At 43.6% G+C, this 15688-nt stretch overlaps 1 protein-coding gene across 1 annotated transcript in view; it reads right to left on the bottom strand.

Annotated features, from left to right (window-relative positions):
- mgat3b (beta-1,4-mannosyl-glycoprotein 4-beta-N-acetylglucosaminyltransferase b) overlaps positions 1–15219 on the bottom strand; it is a 77823-nt gene extending 62604 nt beyond the window's left edge. The window contains exon 1 of the mRNA XM_079499351.1: positions 15115–15219. The gene's annotated coding sequence lies outside the window, so the exon portion shown is untranslated. The remainder of the gene's footprint in view (positions 1–15114) is intronic.
- Between the last annotated feature and the right edge of the window lie 469 nt (positions 15220–15688).

The following is a 15688-nucleotide window of genomic DNA, read 5'->3' on the forward strand; positions in this document are numbered from 1 at the left end:
TTTATTTTTGGTTTTACTTTACCACATTCCCTGCCGTTCATCATGTGGTCTTTTCAGTTGAATTTGATAGATTGTGCTCTTCGCCAACACATGGATGGTTCTAGATTGCAAAGCAGCGGATACAACTGGAAATTAACCCAAAGTCATTGGAACCATTTTCAATTATATCGTGACCCCCAATAATAATCAAAAAATCACACCCGTGTGAACTGAGTGGTGTAAGGTCTTATATAGACTGATCAGCTGTGGTCTGACGTAATGAAATCACACCCGTGTGAACTGGGTGACCATAGCAACCATGCTCATTTTTTGGTACGAACAGACAGACAGACAGACAAACAGACAGACAGACAGACACGTAAACTAACAAAGCCAGTTGTAGGAGTGGTTTACACCACTCAAAAAGATACTGAAAGATGAAAACCCCCAATGACATGTGGTGGTCAATTGACCACCATTTGGACAATTACAATGCAAATCGTGTCCTCATTTATGGCAAAGGTGTTCCCTGTCCATAACAAGAGTAAGAATCATAATCTCAATATATGTGGCCTACGCCAGTACATTATATATGTGGCCCAATTACTGCAGAATGATGAAAAGGTATGGAATTGGACAGACGCTAAAAATGAACGCACAGACTGTTTATGCCAGGTGGGGAGGCTGTTCTCTGACACTGCACCTGTTCAGTAGGGAGCAAAACCCAGAAGAATAGTGTGTTCCTCAACATTGTGTTACATTCTGCTGGTGAAAAGAAGCAGCTGGTGTGACTTCATGCGTATCAGAGGACATGTGATGTCGTCTACACCAAAGGTTCCCCAAATCTTTCAAGCTGTGACCCCACAAAATAATATTTGAACTGACACCCCAAAATAATCATATTTGAACTGGGGATGCCGCACCCTGACAAGCGCTTGGAATTGTAGGCATTACATTTAGTTTGACTCGGTTCCACAGATATTGTGAAAATAGTTCAATTTTGATGTAGCCTTATTATTAGTCAAATAATCTGGGGACCCCCCTAAAACCTTTTAATTTTAAAGACCCAAATAACTCTCAGAGTTACAGACCTGTAAGGATTAAGGAACACAAGAAGGAAGCCTGATACCACTGGTCACAGTGACAGGAACTACAAGTGAAAGGGAAAACTGGGAATTTGTCCAAATGTTGTCAAAAAAGGAGAAAGGGCATGGACACACAGTCCTCACACGAGGAACATGACTGACGTCAACCTGTACAAGTGTACATTATTATCCTGTTTGATACACTGGGTCCTGTAATAGCGCCACTAATGCCGGTGTCAAAGCAGGAGGAGTCTTTTCAATCCTGTTGAATAAACAGTACAAGGGCTTTGTGTGTGACCCCGATATTTATTACTGTCTAAACAGTCAAAACACATCTGATCTCTCGTCTGACCTTTTCTCACAGCCCTGTCCCGATGGCAGCGTGTGACTTCACAGCTCCAGCCCAGCGACACCTACACAGGTTTCCATTGTGCAGCTAGGAAATGGACCAAGGAACCAATAAAAGATTGGCTGCTAATGGGGACGGTGTCTGGTTGCACAACCTTTCCAGAACAATGAGATGGCAGTGGTGTGTAAATTCAGAACCTGACACCCCTTTGTGTGTCACCCATTGGCTGGAAGACAAATAAGACAGCTTAGCATCCTCGATTAAGCATAACGGACAAAGGTCCCGTGTATATCACAGTGCGTGGAGCACAACACTAAAGCCTAATTTATATCTCATCGTCGATAATTGGAAATGACTGATTTTCAAGCCAACAGCGTGATATAGACATCGTACTTCTCCCAGACATTCCAGGAGTCTCCATGAATATTGGTTCAACTCACAGAACACTAAAATGCCCCCGCAGATGGAACAATTGTCTTGTTTATCTGAATTTAGAGAGAATTCTAAATGCATCCTTGCTGATGAAGCACTACATTCTCACATCAAGCAGGGGAGAGAAAAGGAGCTGGCTGTAAAGTCAAGGAACAGGAAAATGGATTAGAGCAGAGGTGTGATTTATATTCCTTTGCCAAAGCCAATTTCATACAATAACCAAATTATTATGGATTAAACTATGTAGACTACACTAAACATGTGTAAAAACTATTAACCACATGAACCCTAGTGTCCCGTGTGACGTGTAGTGAGCTCACTGAGCTGTCGATCTGCCATTTTCAACAAAGAAATGCGATCTAGAGGGATAAAGGTAGGGGACCAAGCATAGAGCCCTGGGGGACCTCAGTCAACGAAGTATAAAGGGTTTAAGCTGGGGTTAAAAGATACACTTACAGTATGGCGTTTGTTCAAAGACAAGCTAGACTTCACCTGTGTATCCTGTTCAACAGTGTTAACGTGATACTTAATAAATGATAGATTATATCAGAACAGTGTGTTCCCTGTCAGTGACAGGGAAAGGATTCTCCCTGCAAGGGCTGCAGCTATTGATGACTTTCGTAGAGAATATTATGTTGATTACTTTTTCGACGAATTATATAATTGAGAAGCGAGTTGTTTCAAATAGTTTCTAAAAGAAATGTTACGTCAAAGAATCAATTAAAAACACTATTTTATACTAATTCGCACAATAGGCAAAAATACTGAAAATAGCAGACCTTTTTTATTGTCTCCACCAGGCCGAACGCATGGGGGGAGAGTAATAATGGTGGTTCCTTCTTTTTCTTGTATGAATTATGACCTTCATCTGCTTGACCCATATTACACACACATGGTGAATCATGCGTAAGCCTTGATACCCTGATATCATCATCACCACCTTTATTTATACTCGGAAATACAGTTGAGGGCAAGCCCTCATTTTCAATGTAGCCAAGGTTACAATTCCGAGGTTACAATTCACAAATACAGTCAAAACAATAAATCAACACAACATAATAAATCAGGATAAATTACAAAGGAACTTAAATGCAGAACAACCAGTAAAATAAATCAATTGAAGCAGGAGCAATCACAGTGAAAAATGTTCTGGAGCATTCCTTTGAACTGACTGAAGGACTGAAGGATGGCAGGGAGCTCAGTTGAGGGAGCTCAGTTTTAAGGAGTTTTAAAGTTCATTCCACGAGGTTGGGCCATTGACAGAAAAAGCTGTCTTGCCCAACTTTGTCTGAGCCTGAGGAACCTTGAGCCTTAAAAAAAATCACTGATATGATGACCAATCGACTACTTTATCAGATAGACTGACGTCTGTGCACAATGATACGAGATGCATGTTCTATCAATCTGTCCTTTTCTCATATCTTCTGGTCACACCTTGTGTCCAATACTGTATAATATTGTCCAAGTGTGTATTAAACTTGAGAACTTGTCGTGTGATACTGCTGATATTATTTTATTTATTTATTTATTTTTTGGCTTTTTGCCTTATTGAAAGATTTTTACAGTATTATGACAGGAAAGGGGGAGAGAGATGGGTGGAATGCTGCAAAGGTCGTCGGGATCGGGACTTGAACCCGCAACATGCCCTCAGGCTAGGTGCCTGGCGCTGGACCGCTCAACCGGGGCCCAGGCCGACTGCCGTTATTTTTTATCGTAATATGGGCTTCACTGCTGGAGTTTTCCACTAACCTCGATAGTCAACGTAGCTTCCTTTCGCGATCATCAACGTTAAAATCCCGTGTTTGTATTCATAATTTCGAGATATATTCCAAAACCACCATCCAAAACAAAGAAGCAACCACAGAGCCACACAGAGGCTGCAATGATTCACCGTTAGAATGCATTGAGCCTCGATTTCCCAGAATTTTTTGGGGGGCTTTTTCCTCCGGTCACGTGATCCAAACATGTGACGTATCACGTTGTGTCCGAGCCACTGAGGGAAACCATGTATGTCTTAAAAGTAAAAAAAAGGTTAATAAACCAAATAAAACAAAAGTCGGGTTTAGCGTGTTAAGCAGGGAAAGAGGTCTTTATCAATTAGGTCGGGAAAGTTGGGTTCCGCAGGGAAAGTGTAAAGGACTACATGGTTGGTAAACCAGAATCACAACAGTATGTAAAGCAACTTTGGGTACTGAGAAAAGCACTATATAAATATGATTAATAATAATTATCATCATCATTACAATCTTAGCATTTTGCCAATTATTTGGAGGCCACTTCAATTATCCTCACAGCCCTCCATTGGGCCCCAGCCCGCCAGCTGGGAACCGCTGATTTTAGATGATGTGCTTGTGTCGCCATGACCTCTGCTTTATTGATGTTAGTGTTGCCATGAGCTGTTTTATTGCTACACTGAATGGACTCAAGGATAGAGCTGCAAATGTTGAAGTAATCTGCCCTTTTGGAACATCACGTTTTCTTGTGTGAAATTATCTATATTCCATCCACTTCTTTCTTTAAATCTGACTCACAGATCTTCTGGTCACATAATGTGACTTCTAATACGTTACACGTTACACTGAGTTTGTAATAATAAAAGTGTAGAAACTTGAGTGAAAATGGTTAAGTCGGTCTGTGATAAATATTTAACCAATGAAAGGAATTACAAATACTGTAGCTTGTGAATAAATATTCACTGGAAAACAAGGTTCTTTGATTCATTTCCTGGAAAGTAATGGTTTTGGACATGCACCCGACAGCGACAATATATTCTCTATGTTTTTTAATAAGCTTCAGAACATGGCGTGTGATACTTGTGTCAACTTGTTCTCTGTGAGCTTGCTGCTCGTAAATCAACTATAGGATCAGTCGCCACTCTTAGTCGAGGAAAGCTCTTTAGGGCCACAGCAGAGGATTACTTAATTCGAAACAACCATGCTATATCAAGATACTTTACAATGATTTTCACTCTAAGTGATTATTGTAAGCTGTAAGCCGTCTCTGGCTTGTGCTTCCGTCTGTAAGGGGGCACGGTGTTTGTGGAAAGCTTCAAACGGCACAAACAATGCAATCAAGAGGGACGAACACGCTGTAAGGAAACACACACACACACACACACCCCCCCACCCCCTAGGCTACAAACAACGTGACCAGTCCGCAGAAACTACCCAAGAGCCACAATCTGCCCCTATTCCAGTTTTTGGGCCTCCAAGGGCTCTGCACATGCAGTGTGTGTTTAACAGGCACGAGGCCACTTCCCTAGATGAGATTCGCTGCTGCAGGATAATCCTGATGAAAATGTCTTTGCTCTTCCCCTTGCACTCATTCTCCCTCCCTCCATCCATCCATCCATCCAGAGACAGGCAGTTGGCAGAAGAAGAAACAGCGGTCGACTCCATCTTCCTCCTGCCATTCACTTCGTCACCTCTATATAATGTGTGTGTGCGCTCTCTCTGCCTGTGAAGACACACCAACTCATTCTTCATATCATACGGTGGTGTCACCCGTCGAGAGTTCCGAGGAATCTTTTCACTGATCAGTTCACTGATCACTGTGAAGTATAAACTAGTCATGACGCATCATTACAAGCAGAACTGCAGTGAATCACTGAGCTGCTTGCTTTCATCATGAATCCACCCCCGTTCCTCCTCATTTTGCACCATATCTTGCACTCTGTCCTTACTCACACATTGCTTTCTCCTTCACACTCTCTCTCTGTCTCCTAAAAGAGATAAAAATGTGTGTGCATGGTGTTCCAGAAATGTACAGTATTTAGGTACTCAGCAGACACCCTTATATCCACATTGACTAGCTACAAATAGCACGATCAGAGTAAATGGCAGGAATTTGTCAAACACCATAAATGGTCACATAAAGAATAGTTACAAAAATATGTGCTGTGGTGGTACGTTGACCTTGTAACTCATTTTGTATGTCACCATTACACAACAAAGTGTATAATACATACGTATAATACAGGGTTGGCAACAGTGGCTTAGGGGTAGAGTGGCCAGTAGACCAGTTCGATCCAGGGTTCCCCCAGAGCTAGTGTCGACTGTCGAAGTGTCCTTGAGCAAGACTCTGAACCCCCTAATTGCTCCCGGTTTCCTCCGCCATCGGTGTATGAATACATGTGTGAATGGGTGAATGTAATGCACAATCTATGTAAAGCACTTTGGATAAAAGCACTATTAATGCACCATTTAGTCTATTATAAAAATCTATTCACATTGTGAAAATGTTTAATAAAACAAACAGCTTCTTGATTTTTTTGATTAGTTGGTTATTGGCTCTAAATGTCTGTTTCGATATTTTTTGGTTAATTGCCCATCCTAGTATTATGTAATGTATTATCACTAACTTATAATAAAATAACGTAATGTGAATGAGCAATCATTAGGGGCATATCTTCTGCAAATATATGTTAAGAAAAAAGGTGATATAAATCTAGTCTACTAATTCATACGAATCACTAACTTTCAAAACAAATGCTAGTAGAACCAATCAAAAAACAAGATGTAAAAAAACTAAAGCTTCTCTCCTTTCACAATCCTTTCGACCACAGTATGCGGATGCAGTGTTCTTGTAGACATGCTGTGTTTTTTAAATATTTCTCCTTGTGACAGGCAGCCCACAAGAATAAATCTGAAGAACAGACTTGGAGGACCAAGGGCATGCCACGGATGATCGCTCAAAACTGATTGTTTAGTATCATTCTGAGATAAGTTTTTCTAAGTAACCAGACATCTTTGTAAAGTAACAACTCAAGTTGTGTTCAGATAGCATGAAGGCTGTCCATGAAAAAAATAAAATCACATTCACGCACGCACGCACGCACGCACGCACGCACGCACGCACAGCATCTCCAGTAATGTCATAAGGATCTTCTCACTCACTTCATCCCATTTATCACCCTGTAAAGCCACTCACACTTCACCCTAAATGCTGAACAAGGTGGTCCTGCATGTATCATGTTTACCAGCATGCACACAACTGCTATAAAAGGTAACAGAGGGGAGAAAATAATATGAGTTCATCCCTGTATGAACTCATATTATTTTGTATCTGTATGAGCAGACAGTCATAAACTGAGCAACAAAAGTCACTGTAGATTCCCGACCCCCTCTTCTCTGAATACGAACCCCTGCCACCAGGAAGGAGAGGCCGTTTGCCACAGTGCAATTCAAACCACTTGTTCCAGCCTCCTTCACGCTGCTGAGCTCTGATGCTAAATCTGTTAGCGCAATAAAGCAATGAATGTGCAGTAAATACACAACACAAGCAATTTAGCACTTCAATTCTTACGGTTTATTTTTTAACCACTTAAGACTCAGCGATTCCCAATCTATGGGCCCCCTTTCTTGGCAAAGAGCGACTGTACGGTAGTAACATTACAAATAATGTAAAAAGAATATATACAAAAATAAATCATGGTATATTTATTTTTCTTTGAAACCTTGAAAAATGTTGTTTTCATTGTGATACCAATAAATAGGAACTTAAGTAGGCCTATCATGTTCTCTGAAAATGCATGTGGCCCAAACATCAGATGGGTGGGCTCAAACATCAGATGGGTGCGCTTTCATGATTTTAACCCATTAAAACCGGGAAAACTAGCAAAGCATCACTTGTCATTTTAGATTTTAGCTATACTGTACATACAGTAGGAAGCCTTCGTTTTCCAAAAAAAACATACAACAGTGGTTCAACAGTGGTTCCCTGACACAAAATTCAGATGACCAAAAAACGTTTACCAAGTACTGATTTAGAGGGCATTTGTAGAAAGGTCTTAAAGGAGCATTCAGTGATTTGGGTGATTGAAAACCACCCAGTCTGCCCCGGTAACAAAATGTGCACATGCACACGTACTACAGTGAGGGGAAGTGCAACAGGCCAACAGCATGTGCACCAAGGCCACCCCACTCGATCATGATTGGAGGAAGGCCCCTCTCATCCTGATTGGATGAAGGCTTTGCCACCCGCCACCAATACTGGAAACTATACTCATATGGTCAGCACACTCTATAGTAGGGAGGATTATCAAAAAGAAAAGAAAAAATAAGTGATATTTGAATGAAGTGAAATCACTGAATATACCTTTAATGTGTCCGGGTAGCTCAGTCGGTAGAGTTCTCGGGCTCCATTTTTGTCACCACTAAACCTCATATCCCTACATTTCTTTGCCTTTTTTTTTTTTACTATTTTGATTTTTTTTTTAAATAGTTCAACTAGCCAATCTACATTGACACGTTGTGAGCTTGTAGACTGGCCATTTTATCTATTCAAAAATGTTTTGCAAAAAAGTTTAAAAAAAAAAGGCAAAGAAGTTTAGGAATAAGGGGTTTAGCGGTGACGAAAATGGAGCCCCTCGTCTTTGGACCACAAATGTATGGGTTCGATCCCAGGCACCGCCAACGCAGTGTTTATGAGTAGCACGGCTTGGGTGTTGCAAGTCGTGCGGGAAGTACTGGGAGCTGATGGTAGGTGTGGCACTCCACCTCAGCAATCCATCACTCAGGGGTCTAACGCATTGTAACAGGGAGAGACTCCTGTTACCAGCTGATACCGACAATAAGCCATTCTAGACCTACTTCTTCTAAGGTCTTAATGGGTTTAAGTGGGTGAACATCTGCCCTTTATACACGAATAGAGAAGATATCCGATCTACAAGCTCACATGCCTAAAATAGGGACGCCACGTTGAAAGTGTTTAAGTCGATGTGTTGTCAATTTAAAGTGTTTAGTCAAGAGTCTTGTTTTGAGATGCTTATGGTTTTATGTGAAGCAACTGTTTAGCGTTGTGTCAAAACCTTCTTCTGTTTTTGTGATGTTTTATTATGTGAAGTACTGTGCCGAAGACAAATTCTCCCTTGGGGACAACAAAGTTTACACCCTCTCTCTTTCACAAAATATATTGAAACAAAGAGCGTGTGTTCCTCATGTCACATGAAGCAACCATCACAGAGAAGAACACGACATTGATTTTGCAACATTTCTCACACTCCTCCTGTGCGGTCAAATGTTAAGTAACCCATCTACTACTTGAAGGCCCACTAAAAACAAACTGTACAAATGATTATGGCCATAATAATAATTATATGACTCAAGTCTGCCTTATGTTAGCGTCTTCATCCCTTCATCCAGATGCACTGTATAGTGGTACGCCCCGGCACTGTAGCCTACATAAACACACGTGCTGGGTCGAGCACAGGTCAGGGCCATTTTCTATTCTCCGCTGGAGGGGTTCCCGCACGGGGCACAGCGGGACATAGCTGTAGGGTGACAGTGAGGTGACAGAGGGGGGAGAGGGAAAAAAATGAAAGCAGATGAAAGAAGCGAGAGTGTTCCTCAACGACAGGCAGTTTCTATTTTGGCCTGGTAGTAAACTCTGCTTGGCCTTGTGACAAGAACCTTTACACAGTAGCTACAGAGAGAGAGAGGGGGGGAGAGAGAGGAGTGATGACATGGTGGGGTGGGGGGGGGGGGGAATGGAACAACTGCGTTATTTAGAAAAGGGGGGAGCACGCCGAACGGCTGTGAAAGGCAGAGTGCGGGGAAGGGAACAAGTGTGTGTATGCTTTTTCACCATCCCTGTGAATTTTACATCAGTGATTCTCACTCGGTTTACTATGCATTATAGGCCACGAACCACCATAACCTGCAAATGAACCATATCGCTGAGCTACGGACCCCCTGGAACGTCTTCCAGGACCCCTATCGCTTAGCTACGGACCTCCTGGAACGTCTTCCAGGACCCCACTTTGAGAACCACTGATTTACATCACATGAACAAGGCAGGTGTGCCAACAGTAAGGCTTTCAGTCTGACTGGCTTGAAGCAGGCACACATCACTTCCACCCAGCCAAAGGGAGAGGGGGGCTGTCAGTGAGTAGTAGACCAGTGATTTCAAACCTGTGGGTCACAATAAGCTGGATTTTGCTGGATTTTCATTTTTTTTTGTGAGAATATAGTGGATAAATGAGAATATAGTATATAAATGCAGTGCAGCATAAAGTTGCTCGCTGCTGCTGCTGCAGCGAGCCCACAATAATGTGAATATGTAAAAGGCATACATGCACAAGAGGCGAGGGTGGAGCAGTGAGGAGAAGGTGCCAAGTATTTGACAAAAGATATTTCTTGACATTCCACTCACTGACAAACAGCAGCAGTCTATTAAGCTCCATTCTACCCCTCTCTCTGTATACAGCAGAGCCAGACATACCCTGACACACTAGAATCCATACTTTATCCTCCTCACAATGGTTGTCCTCTCAAGAGACCCTGACCCAGTGTGCATGCACTACATGTCTGTGTATGTTATCCGAGTGACTAAGTATCAGACAAAGGTGACGCTCGGCTTGATGCATGTTTTCTGCCTGAAAACGAGGTAAAAATCAGTAGACGTCAAGCAACACCGCTGTAGGTCAGAAGCTTTTCTTTTACCTTCACGATACAGTTTAGGGCTGGCCCCAAACGTCCAAAGGCCTGAACGTTCATTCCTTATAATGACATTCAGATGTCAATTAAAAGGTATCAGATATGTGCTTATTTATTTATTTATTTTCTGGGTCACGACTGGGTGGCTGAAAGAGAGGATACAGAAACGGTCTGTGAGCGTGCACGTATGCGTGTTGTTGTCGTGCAAATGACCGGATACAATAGATCCGGTCATTAGGTCTCTAGACCAGATCTGAGCACAGAGCAGTAAATAGAATAGCACACACCTACACCTATCCTTTCACTGAGGGCTGATATTGTGCTTCTCCAGGGTTCACCATTATGTAACTTAACCACAGAGGGATTCCTGAGCACAAGACCCTTGTATGCCTTACTCCTTTATAGTGCTGCGAAAAAGGTTGCTTGCAAATTGCAAACACTAACCACATAACCACGATGAGTCTGACTATATGCGAGCTTCCTTCCAGTCAAACTAGAACAGGAGGATCACTGCTCGTCTTGTGCCATGCTGGAGGAGAGTATTTTTAGCTATGCTGCCGGACGGGCAATAGGTGAATGGCGGTGGAACTTTGAACAATTTCTGGCCTCCCATCTAATGAGGACTCTGAACAATCAGAACAAGCAGTGGAGGAAGACACACACACACACACACACACACACACACACTCGCCCCCACCTCAACCCTTCCTTTCTCCACTCTCGGGCTCTCTTATGTGCTCTCTCTTCAGGCAGAGGATCTCTACCGTGCGTGACTGCGTGGGCAGAGGGGTGAATGTTACGCTGATGGGAGCGAGAGAGAGACAGAGAGCGAGAGAGAAAGGGAGACACAGCAAGAGAAACAGAGAATGAGGATTTCATTTTTTTTAGAAAGTGCAGTGTCTCTATGTGTGCCTTGCTCTCTCCCACACTTGGAGCTGTGTGTGTGTGTGTGTGTACTCCTGACAGATGCCAGAGCAGAGGTGGAACATAGCTTTATTCCCAGCAGCAGCAGGCTGTTAGTCTTAATCTTACCTTTAGGGGGAGCTGTAGGGACCAACACATCCTGGACCCTTAACCAATTAAGCATTGTATACTTCCTTGTACAATGAATAGCAAAAATAGTAGTTGTCAGAGCTGCTAATTCATGTTTGTAAAAACAGATGTCAGGTTGAAAGTGGTTACATGACAAATAGGATATGAAAAAAGCATCAGAAAACCAGAACACCGGAAAATTAAGGGGTGAAAGGGATTCATTCAGAAACTGTGATCAAAATACTAATCTTTAGCAAATAAATAAATAAACAGACTTTGTTCCAAATCCCCAGCTGCCCCATATTTACAGTTCCACTCCACTCCATTATCAACTGTGATTGGTTGGTGAGTATTGGGGCTCCTGAACATTATGCTGGCACAGTACTTGCAGTCTGTCCACTCTGGAATAATGCTGTATGCATTGCTGCTAAACCCAACACCGTCGAGATGGTGGAATTGACACTGGCCTTGGGCCAAATAATGTCTCCATGATGGAATTTCATTATTTTATATCGGGACTAGATAACAACACTATGGAAGACAATTTATAAATGTGATGGCTTGGGAAGTAAAGCAATTACTTGCATTTGTGGAAATGTTTGTATATTAAAAAAGAAAGAAAATCAGGATTTGTGGTTTGAGTATCTATAATATCTCAGTATCAGTTCTAAGATTTTTGTGGACTGGTCACGTAGGCTGTGTGTGTGTGTGTGTGTGCGTGCGTGGTCCCGTGAATTTGTTGCACGCGTGCTCGTTTCGTGCACACGCCCGCGACTCACCAGACCTGGATTCTGTTTAGCTTTTTTTTACGCTTGCGTTGTTGCGCCCCCTCTTCAACAGACCAGGAGGAGACCTGTATTGATCCAGGCAACAACGCCTGCATCCCTCACTTCACGTTTGCAAGGCCCTTTACTCTGGGGCTGGGACACTCCCACCACCTCCCAATCCCATCAATGTCCCCCAACAGACTGCCCTACGGACAACAGGACCGCACAGGACAACAGGCCCTTTACTCTGGGGCTGGGACACTCCCACCACTCCCAATCCCATCAATGTCCCCCAACAGACTGCCCTACGGACAACAGGACCGCACATAAAGAAGTCAAGTGATGGGGGGGAAAAAAACACACTGCTCACAATTGCAATGCCATCTAATGAATTGTGTCCTTCTTTTCACATGACCGGTGAGCAGTGTCCCACCCTATAGTGAAAGGTTCGGCTGCCTGAGGTGAAGTAGGTCATCTTTCACCAGGAGATTGTGCAAAAACAGGACGCTGACATGGGACAGGAAGAGAGACAGAGGACTCTGCTCCACTCTGTCCCGCTTTCACCTCTGGCAATACTAACGAGCAGCCTCACTGTGCCAGAAAAGCCATTTGTGTCTGTCTTGCAATTTGAGTCGCAGGCACTGAAAAGAGCAAGCGGACGGTAAAGTGTGTGTGTGTGTGTGTGTGTGTGTCTGTGTGTATGTGTGTGTGTGTGTGTGTGTGTGTGTGTGTGTGTGAGAGAGAGAGAAACGAGAGACAGAGATGCAGCAAGAAAGAACTAGAGAATGACCAAGGGTGCGGTGCTCGGTAACAAAACAATAAAATGTACGATGAAGCCTAATTTATTCTCCGACGTACAACGGACTATAAATACAGCTTAGATAGTGTGAAGGAAAGAGGTGAGAAGCATGAGAAGGAAGAGCAAGAGAATGGGTTGAGATGAGATGAGCGAGAGAGCAAGAGAATGGGTTGAGATGAGATGAGCGAGAGAGCAAGAGAATGGGTTGAGATGAGCGAGAGAGCAAGAGAATGGGTTGAGATGAGCGAGAGAGCAAGAGAATGGGTTGAGATGAGCGAGAGAGAGAGAGAATGGGTTGAGATGAGCGAGAGAGCAAGAGAATGGGTTGAGATGAGCGAGAGAGCAAGAGAATGTGTGTGAGATGAGCGAGAGAGAGAGAGATCATATGAATGTACTACAAATCTAATCTGGCAAAAGTACTGGGCTTCAGCTGCAGGGCTCAGGTGGGTCTCTGGAGTACACGCACGCGCGCACGCACACACTTTCAAAAGGAATGACTGGATAACACTCAATTCTCGTCCTTGTTGCTCCAAAAACCCACTCTTTCTTTCTAAAATGTTTCCCTATGGGTCTCTCCCATCCACGCATCATTTCAGCAAAGAGAGTGCTTTGCCTCTCAGATTCAATTTCAAATCCATGGCCATTGCACAGTACTAACACCCTTACAAACGCCTCTTCTTGCCCTGCTTATAATGTGTCACATCCTGATGCTGCCTTGCTGATTTGGGCTGTGGTCTAACACCACTTGCAGAAAGCCCCAATGGTCCCGCTTCCTACTCCACCCCACCCCTTACAGAGCATCAGTGATGCCCAAAAGCACAAGGATCCTGTCAAATGTAACCAAATGGACTCTTGCAGGTCCATTTGTACACGCTCAGATACATTAACATGAATGATTTCACCACTCACTCATTATTTCCACAGTGTAACAGAACAATCAGAATGTTCTGGAGTCACAGGGATCAAGCAACATTATCACTCCCCTGAGAACAGACCCTTACCAATAATTACCCCCGACATGCATCTTACCAGAAGCTACTCAACATTATTTATTATCTCCCAACCAAGGTTGGCTTTCAACCAGCAATCTGATATTAGCATCCTTAGCCATATGGGGCTCCAATCAATACTTGACCCCTGATCAGCGGCCAGGAACCAGGCGTAACCCCCGTGGGAAAACGAAAATAAGATTCAGTGAGCTGCAGTGCAAACTGTAGGTTTTTGACTATAGCTTTTGAATAGAGATGAGATGAAAGTGGGCTTTGTCTGGGAAGGGCCCAGCATCCACTGCATACAGAATGGGAATGATTCAGTCTGTGGGAGTCTGTAGGTGAGTTGACATGTAACTAGGGCTATCCCCTGAGCTGATGTATGTGCCACTGAATGGAAAACACAAAGAAGCCCAGGGCCGTCAACTCACATTTGTCTGGGAGGAGATGACATGCAAAAATAATGAGGGTTTGGCGGCTGAATAAATCATTCAAGTAAGCTTATAAACGGGGGAGAAAGCCAGAGCTTATACACACACACATATGTGTTACTGCAGCCTATAGTTAATTACTGGTTTGGATTTTGACAATAAGTAATTGAGAAAATAATATGGAGCTTGGTGGTGGTCCCATGTAATATTCCACGGCTGTTATCATGGCATCGGCTGTAAACCAAACAGTAACACGATGTGTTAATTTATTTTGGTTAGCTTTGTACACTCAAGAGTTAAGTATTTCACCAGCGTATAATATGCCCCAGAGGGACCTGACAAATCCACTGGAACTGGTAGACCAGCTGAATTGGCTAATCATGGACTTTATAGGCATATACAAGAGAGATCATTTAGACATCACAAGCCTAGAGTAGATGTGCAGATTTGAATAGAAGCCATTGGGATAGCATTTCACTCAGGGCTCTAGTCTGTCTAAATCACGGTATAGTGGCAGTGGACCCCAGCTGCATCTGAACAATAGCCTGATAGTTATTAGGCTTGAATTTATGGCCAAAGACCACACATCATTTCACCACACGTTTGTGACAGTATAATAAACAACTTAATTAAAGCGAACCGCATCTCTCTCACACACATGCTATACCCGCGCTACATTGCAGTCACACATACAAAGTGCAATTGCAGAGGTTCGCACGGCACAAGCCCTCTCGTTTTCCACATCCAACACACACACACCCGCGCGCGCACTCACGCGCACGCACAACACAACACAACACACAACCCATCTCTCACCCATCGCCTGTGTTGGGCGTCCTTTAGAGGTTCATGTTGGATTCGAGCCGTTGTGATGGTCGTGTACTTCAGCAGATGATCGGCTGCTATGCCATTCCGAGTCCCGACGATGCTCAAGTCTCGGTGCGTTGACGTTTGATAACCGGGCCGGGGTCAGTCATCCCACCACAGCAGCACCCACTGCGATGAAGTCGGCTCTGTGTTGTGCTGTGCGGCCGCAGTGTGTATCTCTCTCCCCGTTTATTCCGCCAGATGAGACGATTATTTGTTTTTGTTTTGCAGAGACTCGGTTCCGTTGAACGAACGGTCTACGGTCTAATAGGTCTACCGTGGACTCGTAGCAGCAGCGCGTTCAGGTTCAACAAATAGCCTCGGTCTTGTTTATTCTAACGAGCACACAGCACAGCATTCTCTTGGACCGAGAGGGGAAACCAAACGATGTGTCGCCGGTGCGCCGAGTCGCCATCATCGGTCAGATTGGATCCATCGCGCCGGTCGAGATGTGCTCATTGTGATGAGAGGTGCAACGGGAAAGCGTTGCTAGTATCGTCCCCCTACTACACCGTTTTTGACG

Source organism: Electrona antarctica, assembly GCF_951216825.1.
Source record: "Electrona antarctica genome assembly, chromosome: 4".
Taxonomy (NCBI): domain Eukaryota; kingdom Metazoa; phylum Chordata; class Actinopteri; order Myctophiformes; family Myctophidae; genus Electrona; species Electrona antarctica.